This window comes from Schistocerca gregaria, unplaced genomic scaffold (assembly GCF_023897955.1).
Source record: "Schistocerca gregaria isolate iqSchGreg1 unplaced genomic scaffold, iqSchGreg1.2 ptg000537l, whole genome shotgun sequence".
NCBI classification, from domain to species: domain Eukaryota; kingdom Metazoa; phylum Arthropoda; class Insecta; order Orthoptera; family Acrididae; genus Schistocerca; species Schistocerca gregaria.
The window spans coordinates 54,677-64,362 of record NW_026061934.1 but is presented as its reverse complement, the minus strand read 5'-3'; positions in this window follow the sequence as shown (position 1 = coordinate 64,362).

The following is a 9,686-nucleotide window of genomic DNA, read 5'->3' as shown; positions in this document are numbered from 1 at the left end:
CTAGAAGCACCATAGTAGAACACAGATGAAGCTTCTAAATTGATGTAATAGCCAGTAAGAAGTAGTACAATTCAAGTTTTAGATATCTGTTATTGATCTTTTAGCTGGCTTTGGTGCCTTGGACATGAGCTTGGTTCTTAAGATTCTGCGTTTAATGAGGACTAGCAGCCGAGTTGCACGGGAGAATGTGAAAAGTGTTCATATGTAGTAAAAACCTGAGAAATCCGCCCGAATCGTCATTTGTTATCGAATCGACTTAAAGCCAGATCGTCACATTGGCCGCTCTTCTCTCTGAAACGGTTTTACTTATCGTCTGCAAAGCTATGTCGCGTGCTGCGGTATGCGAGGCACTAAAAGCACCCTAGTAGAACACAGATGAAGCTTCTAAATTGATGTAATAGCCGGTAAGAAGTAGTACAATTCAAGTTTTAGTTATGGATTATTGACTTTTTAACCTTCTTTGGTGCCCTGGACATGAGGTAGGACATTAAGATTTTGCATGAAAGGAGGATTAGCAGCCGCGTTGCACGGGAGAATATGAAAAGTGTTCATATGTAGTAAAAACCTGAGAAATCCGTCAGTTTTCGGCATTTGTTATCGAATCGACTGAAAGCCAGATTGTCACATTGGCCGCTCTTCTGTCGGAAACGGTTACATTTATCGTCTGCAAAGCTATGTCGCGTGCTGCGGTATGCGGAGACACTAGAAGCACCATAGTAGAACACAGATGAAGCCTCTAAGTTGATGTAATAGCCAGTAAGAAGTAGTACAATTCAAGTATTATATATCGATTATTGACTTTTTACCCTTCTATGTTGCCTGCGACATGAGCTAGGAACTTAAGATTTTGCATGAAAGGAGGACTAGCCTCAGCGTTGCATGGTAGAATGTGTAAAGTGTTCATATGTAGTAAAAACCTGAGAAATCCGTCAGTTTTCGTCATTTGTTATCGAATCGACTTAAAGCCAGATCGTCACATCGTCCGCTCTTCACTCTGAAACGGTTGTACTTACCGTCTGCAAAGCTATGTCGCGTGCTGCGGTATGCGGAGACACTAGAAGCACCATAGTAGAACACAGATGAAGCTTCTAAGTTGATGTAATAGCCAGTAAGAAGTGGTACAATTGAAGTTTTATTCATCGATTATTGACTTTTTACCCTTCTTTGTTGCCTTCGACATGAGCTAGGAACTTAAGATTTTGCATGAAAGGAGGATTAGCCTCCGCGTTGCACGGGAGAATGTGAAAAGTGTTCATATGTAGTAAAAACCTGAGAAATCCGTCCGTTTCGTCATTTGTTATCGAATCGACTTAAAGCCAGATCGTCACATTGGCAGCTCTTCTCTCTGAAACGGTTGTACTTATCGTCTGCAATTCTATGTCGCGTGCTGCGGTATGCGGAGACACTAGAAGCACCATAGTAGAACACAGATGAAGCTTCTAAGTTGATGTAATAGCCAGTAAGAAGTAGTACAATTCAAGTTTTAGGTATCGATTATTGACATTTGAGCTGGCTTTGGTGCCTTGGACATGAGCTAGGACCTTAAGATTCTGCATGAAAGGAGGACTAGCAGCCGAGTTGCATGGGAGAATGTGAAAAGTGTTCATATGTAGTAAAAACCTGAAAAAATCCGTCCGTTTTCGTCATTTGTTATCGAATCGACTCAAAGCCAGATCGTCACATTGGCCGCTCTTCTGTCTGAAACGGTTGTACTTATCGTCTGCAAAGCTATGTCGCTTGCTGCGGTATGTGGAGACACTAAAAGCACCATAGTAGAACATAGATGAAGCATCTAAGTTGATGTAATAGCCAGTAAGAAGTAGTACAATTCAAGTTTTAGGTATCGATTATTGACTTTTTGCCGGCTTCGGTGCCTTGGCGATGAACTAGGACCATACGGTTTTGCATGAAGGGAGGACTAGCAGCCGCGTTGCACGGGAGACTGTGGAAAGTGTTCATTTGTAGTAAAAACCTGAGAAATACGTCAGTTTTCGTCATTTGTTATTTAACCGACTTAAAGTCAGATGGTCACATTGGCCGCTCTTTGGTCTGAAACTGTTACATTTATCGTCTACAAAGCTATGTCGTGTACTGTGGCATTAGGAGACACTAAAAGCACCATTGAAGAACACAGAAGAAGCTTCTAAGTTGATGTATTAGCCAGTAAGAAACAGTACATTTCAAGTTTTAGCTATCGATTACTGATTTTTACCCTTCTTTGGTGCCTTGAACATGTGCTAGGAACTTAAGATTTTGCATTAGAGGAGGACTAGCAGTCGCGTTGCACGGGAGAAAGTGAAAAGTGTTCATATGTAGTAAAAACCTGAGAAATCCGCCCGTGTTCGTCATTTGTTATCGAATCGACTTAAAGCCAGATCATCACATTGGCCACACTTCAGTCTGAAACGGTTACATTTATCGTCTGCAAAGCTATGTCGCGTGCTGCGGTGTGCGCAGACACTAAAAGAACCATAGTAGAACACAGATGAAGCTTCTAAGTTTATTGTAATAGCCAGTAAGAAGTAGTACAATTCAAGTTGTAGGTATCGATTATTGATATTTTAGCTGGTTTTGGTGCCTTGGACATAGGCTAGGACCTTAAGATTCTGCATGAAAGGAGGACTAGCAGCCGAGTTGCTTGGGAGAATGTGAAATGTGTTCATATGTAGTAAAAACCTGAGAAATCCGTCCGTCTTCGTCATTTGTCATCGAATCGACTTAAAGCCCGATCGTCACATTGGCCGCTGTTCTCTCTGAAACGGTTGTACTTATCGTCTGCAAAGCTATGTCGCTTGCTGCGGTATGTGGAGACACTAAAAGCACCATAGTAGAACACAGATGAAGCTTCTAAGTTGATGTAATAGCCAGTAAGAAGTAGTACAATTCAAGTTTTAGTTATGGATTATTGACTTTTTACCCTTCTTTGATGCCTTGGACATGAGCTAGGAACTTAAGATTTTGCATGAAAGGCGGACAAGCAGCCGCGTCGGACTGGAGAATGTGAAAAGTGTTCATATGTAGTAAAAAAATGAGAAATCCGGCCGTTTTCTTCATTTGTTATCGAATCGACTTAAAGCCAGGTCGTCACATTGGCCGCTCTTCTCTCTGAAACGGTTTTACATATCGTCTGCAAAGCTATGTCGCGTGCTGCGGTATGCGCAGACACTAAAAGCACCATAGTACAACACAGATGAAGCTTCTAAGTTGATGTAATAGCCAGTAAGAAGTAGTACAATTCAGGTTTTAGGTATCGATTATTGACATTTAAGCTGGCTTTGGTGCCTTGGACATGAGCTAGGACCTTAAGATTCTGCATGAAAGGAGGACTAGCAGCCGAGTTGCATGGGAGAATGTGAAAAGTGTTCATATGTAGTAAAAACCTGAGAAATCCGTCCCTTTTCGTCATTTGTTATCGAATCGACTTAAAGCCAGATCGTCACATTGGCCGCTCTTCTCTGTGAAACGGTTTTACTTATCGTCTGCAAAGCTATGTTGCGTGCTGCGGTGTGCGCAGACACTAAAAGCACCATAGTAGAACACAGATGAAGCTTCTAAGTTTATTGTAATAGCCAGTAAGAAGTAGTACAATTCAAGTTGTAGGTATCGATTATTGATATTTTAGCTGGTTTTGGTGCCTTGGACATGAGCTAGGACCTTAAGATTGTGCATGAAAGGAGGACTAGCAGCCGAGTTGCACAGGAGAATATGAAAAGTGTTCATATGTAGTAAAAACCTGAGAAAACCGTCCTTTTTCGTCATTTGTTATCGAATCGACTTAAAGCCAGATCGTCACATTGGCCGCTCTTCTCTCTGAACGGTTGTACTTATCGTCTGCAAAGCTATGTCGCTTGCTGCGGTATGTGGAGACACTAAAAGCACCATAGTAGAACACAGATGAAGCTTCTAAGTTGTTGTTATAGCCGGTAAGAAGTAGAACAATTTAAGTTTTAGGTATCGATTGTTGACTTTTTAGCTGGCTTTGGTGCCTTGGACATGAGCTAGGACCTTAAGATTTTGCATGAAAAGAGGACTAGCAGCCGGGTTGCACGGGAGTATGTGAAAAGTGTTCAAATGTAGTAAAAACGTGAGAAATCCGTCCGTTTAAGTCATTTGTTATCGAATCTACTTAAGGCCAGATCGACACATTGGCCGCTCTTCTCTCTGAAACGGTTGTACTTATCGTGTGCAAAGCTATGTCGCGTGCTGCGGTAGGCGGAGACACTAAAAGCACCATAGTAGAACACAGATGAAGCTTCTAAGTTGATGTAATAGCCAGTAAGAAGTAGTACAATTCAAGATTTAGGTATCGATTATTGACTTTTTAGTTGGCTTTGGTGCCTAGGACCTGAGCTAGGACCTTAAGATTGTGCATGAAAGGAATACTAGCAGCCGAGTTGCACAGGAGAATGTGAAAAGTGTTCATATGTAGTAAAAACCAGAGAAATCTGTCGTTTTTCGTCATTTGTTATCGAATCGACTTAAAGCCAGATCGTCTCATTGGCCGCTCTTCTCTCTGAAACGGTTTTACTTATCGTCTGCAAAGCTATGTCGCGTGCTGCGGTATGCGAGGCACTAAAAGCACCATAGTAGAACACAGGTGAAGCTTCTAAATTGATGTAATAGCCAGTAAGAAGTAGTACAATATAAGTTTTAGTTATGGATTATTGACTTTTTAACCTTCTTTGGTGCCCTGGACATGAGGTAGGACATTAAGATTTTGCATGACAGGAGGATTAGCGGCCGCGTTGCACGGGAGAATGTGAAAAGTGTTCATATGTAGTAGAAACCTGAGAAATCCGTCCGTTTTCGTCATTTGTTGTCGAATCGACTTAAAGCCAGATCGTCACGTTGGCTGCTCTTCTCTCTGAAACGGTTGTACTTATCGTCTGCAAAGCTATGTCGCGTGCTGCGGTATGCGGAGACACTAAAAGCACCATAGTAGAACACAGATGAAGCTTCTAAGTTGATGTAATAGCCAGTTAGAAGTAGTACAATTCATGTTTTAGTTATCGATTGTTGACTTTTTAACCTTCTTTGGTGCCCTGGACATGAGGTATGACATTAAGATTTTGCATGAAAGGAGGACTAGCAGCCGAGTTGCACGGGAGAATGTGAAAAGTGTTCATATGTAGTAAAAACCTGAGAAATCCGTCCGTTTCGTCATTTGTTATCGAATCGACTTAAAGCCAGATCGTCACATTGGCCGCTCTTCTCTCTGAAACGGTTGTACTTATCGTCTGCAAAGCTATGTCGAATGCTGCGGTATGCGGAGACACTAAAAGCACCATAGTAGAACACAGATGAAACTTCTAATTTGATGTAATAGCCAGTAAGAAGTAGTACAATTCAAGTTTTAGTTATGGATTATTGACCTTTTAGCTGGCTTTGGTGCCTTGGACATGAGCTAGGAACTTACGATTCTGCATGAAAGGAGCACTAGCAGCCGAGTTGCACGGGAGAATGTGAAAAGTGTTCATATGTAGTAAACACCTTAGAAATCCGCCCGTTTTCGTCATTTGTTATCTAATCGACTTAAAGCCAGATCGCCATATTGGCCGCCCTTCTCTCTAAATAGTTTGTACTTATGGTCTGCAAAGTTATGTCGCGTGCTACGGTATGTGGAGACACTAAAAGCACCATAGTAGAACACAGATGAAGCTTCTAAGTTGATGTAATAGCCAGTAAGAAGTAGTAGAATTCAAGTTTTAGGTATCGATTATTGATCCTTTAGCTGGCTTTGGTGCCTTGGACATGAGCTAGGACTTTAAGATTCTGCGTGAAATGAGGACTAGCAGCCGAGTTGCACGGAAGAATGTGAAAAGTGTTCATATGTAGTATAAACCTGAGAAATCTTCCCGTTTCCGTCATTTGTTATCGAATCGACTTAAAGCCAGATCGTCACATTGGCCGCTCTTCTCTCTGAAACGGTTGTACTTATCGTCTGCAAAGCTATGTCGCTTGCTGCGGTATGTGGAGACACTAAAAGCACCATAGTAGAACACAGATGAAGCTTCTAAGTTGTTGTTATAACCAGTAAGAAGTAGTACAATATTTGTTTTAGGTATCGATTATTGACTTTTTATCTAGCTATGGTGCCTTGGACATGAGCTTGGATCTTAGGATTCTGCATGAAAGGAGGACTAGCAGCCGAGTTGCACGGGAGTATGTGAAAAGTGTTAATATGTAGTAAAAACCTGAGAAATCCGTCCGTTTTCGTCATTTGTTATCGAATCGACTTAAAGCCAGATCGACACATTGGCCGCTCTTCTCTCTGAAACGGTTGCACATATCGTCTGCAAAGCTATGTCGCTTGCTGCGGTATGCGGAGACACTAAAAGCACCATAGTAGAACACAGATGAAGCTTCTAAGTTGATGTAATAGCCAGTAAGAAGTAGTACAATTCAAGTTTTAGTTATGGATTATTGGCTTTTTACCCTTCTTTGATGCCTTGGACATGAGCTAGGAACTTAAGATTTTGCATGAAAGGCGGACTAGCAGCCGCGTCGGACAGGAGAATGTGAAAAGTGTTCATATGTCGTAAAAACCTGGGAAATGCGTCCGTTTTCGTCATTTGTTATTGAACCGACTTAAAGCCAGATCGTCACATTGGCCGCTCTTTGCTCTGAAACTGTTACATTTATCGTCTGCAAAGCTATGTCGCGTACTGTGGCATTAGGAGACAAAAATGCACCATAGTAGTACACAGATGAAGCTTCTAAGTTGATGTAATAGCAAGTGAGAAGTACTACATTCACGTTTTAGGTATCGATTATTGACTTTTTAGCTGGCTTTGGTGCCTTGGACATGAGCTAGGACGTTAACATTTTGCATGAAACGAGGACCAGCAGCCGAGTTGTACGGGAGAATGTGGAAAGTGTTCATATGTAGTAAAAAAATGAGAAATCCGGCCGTTTTCTTCATTTGTTATCGAATCGACTTAAAGCCAGGTCGTCACATTGGCCGCTCTTCTCTCTGAAACGGTTTTACATATCGTCTGCAAAGCTATGTCGCGTGCTGCGGTATGCGCAGACACTAAAAGCACCATAGTACAACACAGATGAAGCTTCTAAGTTGATGTAATAGCCAGTAAGAAGTAGTACAATTCAAGTTTTAGGTATCGATTATTGACATTTAAACTGGCTTTGGTGCCTTGGACATGAGCTAGGACCTTAAGATTCTGCATGAAAGGAGGACTAGCAGCCGAGTTGCATGGGAGAATGTGAAAAGTGTTCATATGTAGTAAAAACCTGAGAAATCCGTCCGTTTTCGTCATTTGTTATCGAATCGACTTAAAGCCAGATCGTCACATTGGCCGCTCTTCTCTCTGAACGGTTGTACTTATCGTCTGCAAAGCTATGTCGCTTGCTGCGGTATGTGGAGACACTAAAAGCACCATAGTGGAACACAGATGAAGCTTCTAAGTTGTTGTTATAGCCGGTAAGAAGTAGAACAATTTAAGTTTTAGGTATCGATTGTTGACTATTTAGCTGGCTTTGGTGCCTTGGACATGAGCTAGGACCTTAAGATTTTGCATGAAAAGAGGACTAGCAGCCGGGTTGCACGGGAGTATGTGAAAAGTGTTCAAATGTAGTAAAAACGTGAGAAATCCGTCCGTTTACGTCATTTGTTATCGAATCTACTTAAGGCCAGATCGACACCTTGGCCGCTCTTCTCTCTGATACGGTTGTACTTATCGTGTGCAAAGCTATGTCGCGTGCTGCGGTAGCACCATAGTAGAACACAGATGAAGCTTCTAAGTTGATGTAATAGCCAGTAAGAAGTGGTACAATTGAAGTTTTATTCATCGATTATTGACTTCTTTCCCATCTTTGTTGCCTTCGACATGAGCTAGGAACTTAAGATTTTGCATGTAAGGAGGATTAGCGGCCGCGCTGCACGGGAGAATGTGAAAAGTATTCATATGTAGTAAAAACCTGAGAAATCCGTCCGTTTTCGTCATTTGTTGTCGAATCGACTTAAAGAGAGATCGTCACATTGGCCGCTCTTCTCTCTGAAACGGTTGTACTTATCGTCTGCAAAGCTATGTCGCGTGCTGCGGTATGCGGAGACACTAAAAGCACCATAGTAGAACACAGATCAAGCTTCTAAGTTGATGTAATAGCCAGTTAGAAGTAGTACAATTCATGTTCTAGTTATCGATTGTTGACTTTTTAACCTTCTTTGGTGCCCTGGACATGAGGTAGGAAATTAAGATTTTGCATGAAAGGAGGACTAGCAGCCGAGTTGCACGGGAGAATGTGAAAAGTGTTCATATGTAGTAAAAACCTGAGAAATCCGTCCGTTTCGTCATTTGTTATCGAATCGACTTAAAGCCAGATCGTCACATTGGCCGCTCTTCTCTCTGAAACGGTTGTACTTATCGTCTGCAAAGCTATGTCGAATGCTGCGGTATGCGGAGACACTAAAAGCACCATAGTAGAACACAGATGAAACTTCTAATTTGATGTAATAGCCAGTAAGAAGTAGTACAATTCAAGTTTTAGTTATGGATTATTGACCTTTTAGCTGGCTTTGGTGCCTTGGATATGAGCTAGGAACTTACGATTCTGCATGAAAGGAGCACTAGCAGCCGAGTTGCACGGGAGAATCTGAAAAGTGTTCATATGTAGTAAACACCTTAGAAATCCGCCCGTTTTCGTCATTTGTTATCTAATCGACTTAAAGCCAGATCGCCATATTGGCCGCCCTTCTCTCTAAAACGTTTGTACTTATGGTCTGCAAAGTTATGTCGCGTGCTACGGTATGTGGAGACACTAAAAGCACTATAGGAGAACACAGATGAAGCGTCTAAGTTGATGTAATAGCCAGTAAGAAGTAGTAGAATTCAAGTTTTAGGTATCATTTATTGATCCTTTAGCTGGCTTTGGTGCTTTGGACATGAGCTAGGACTTTAAGATTCTGCGTGAAATGAGGACTAGCAGTCGTGTTGCACGGAAGAATGTGAAAAGTGTTCATATGTAGTAAAAACCTGAGAAATCTTCCCGTTTCCGTCATTTGTTATGGAATCGACTTAAAGCCAGATCGTCACATTGGCCGCTCTTCTCTCTGAAACGGTTGTACTTATCGTCTGCAAAGCTATGTCACGTGCTGAGGTATGCGAGGCACTAAAAGCACCATAGTAGAACACAGATGAAGCTTCTAAATTGTTGTAATAGCCAGTAAGAAGTAGTACAATTCAAGTTTTAGTTATCGATTATTGACTTTTTAGCTGTCTTTGATGCCTTGGACATGGGCTAGTACCTTAATGTTTTGCATGAAAGGAGGAGTAGCAGCCGAGATGCTCGGGAGAATGTGAAAAGTGTTCATGTGTAGTAAAAACCTGAGAAATCCGTCCGTTTTCGTCATTTGTTGTCGAATCGACTTAAAGCCAGATCGTCACATTGGCCGCTCTTCTCTCTGAAACGGTTGTACTTATCGTCTGCAAAGCTATGTCGCGTGCTGCGGTATGCGGAGACACTAGAAGCACCATAGTAGAACACAGATGAAGCTTCTAAGTCGATGTAATAGCCAGTAAGAAGTGGTACAATTGAAGTTTTATTCATCGATTATTGACTTTTTTCCCTTCTTTGTTGCCTTCGACATGAGCTAGGAACTTAAGATTTTGCATGAAAGGAGGATTAGCGGCCGCGTTGCACGGGAGAATGTGAAAAGTATTCATATGTAG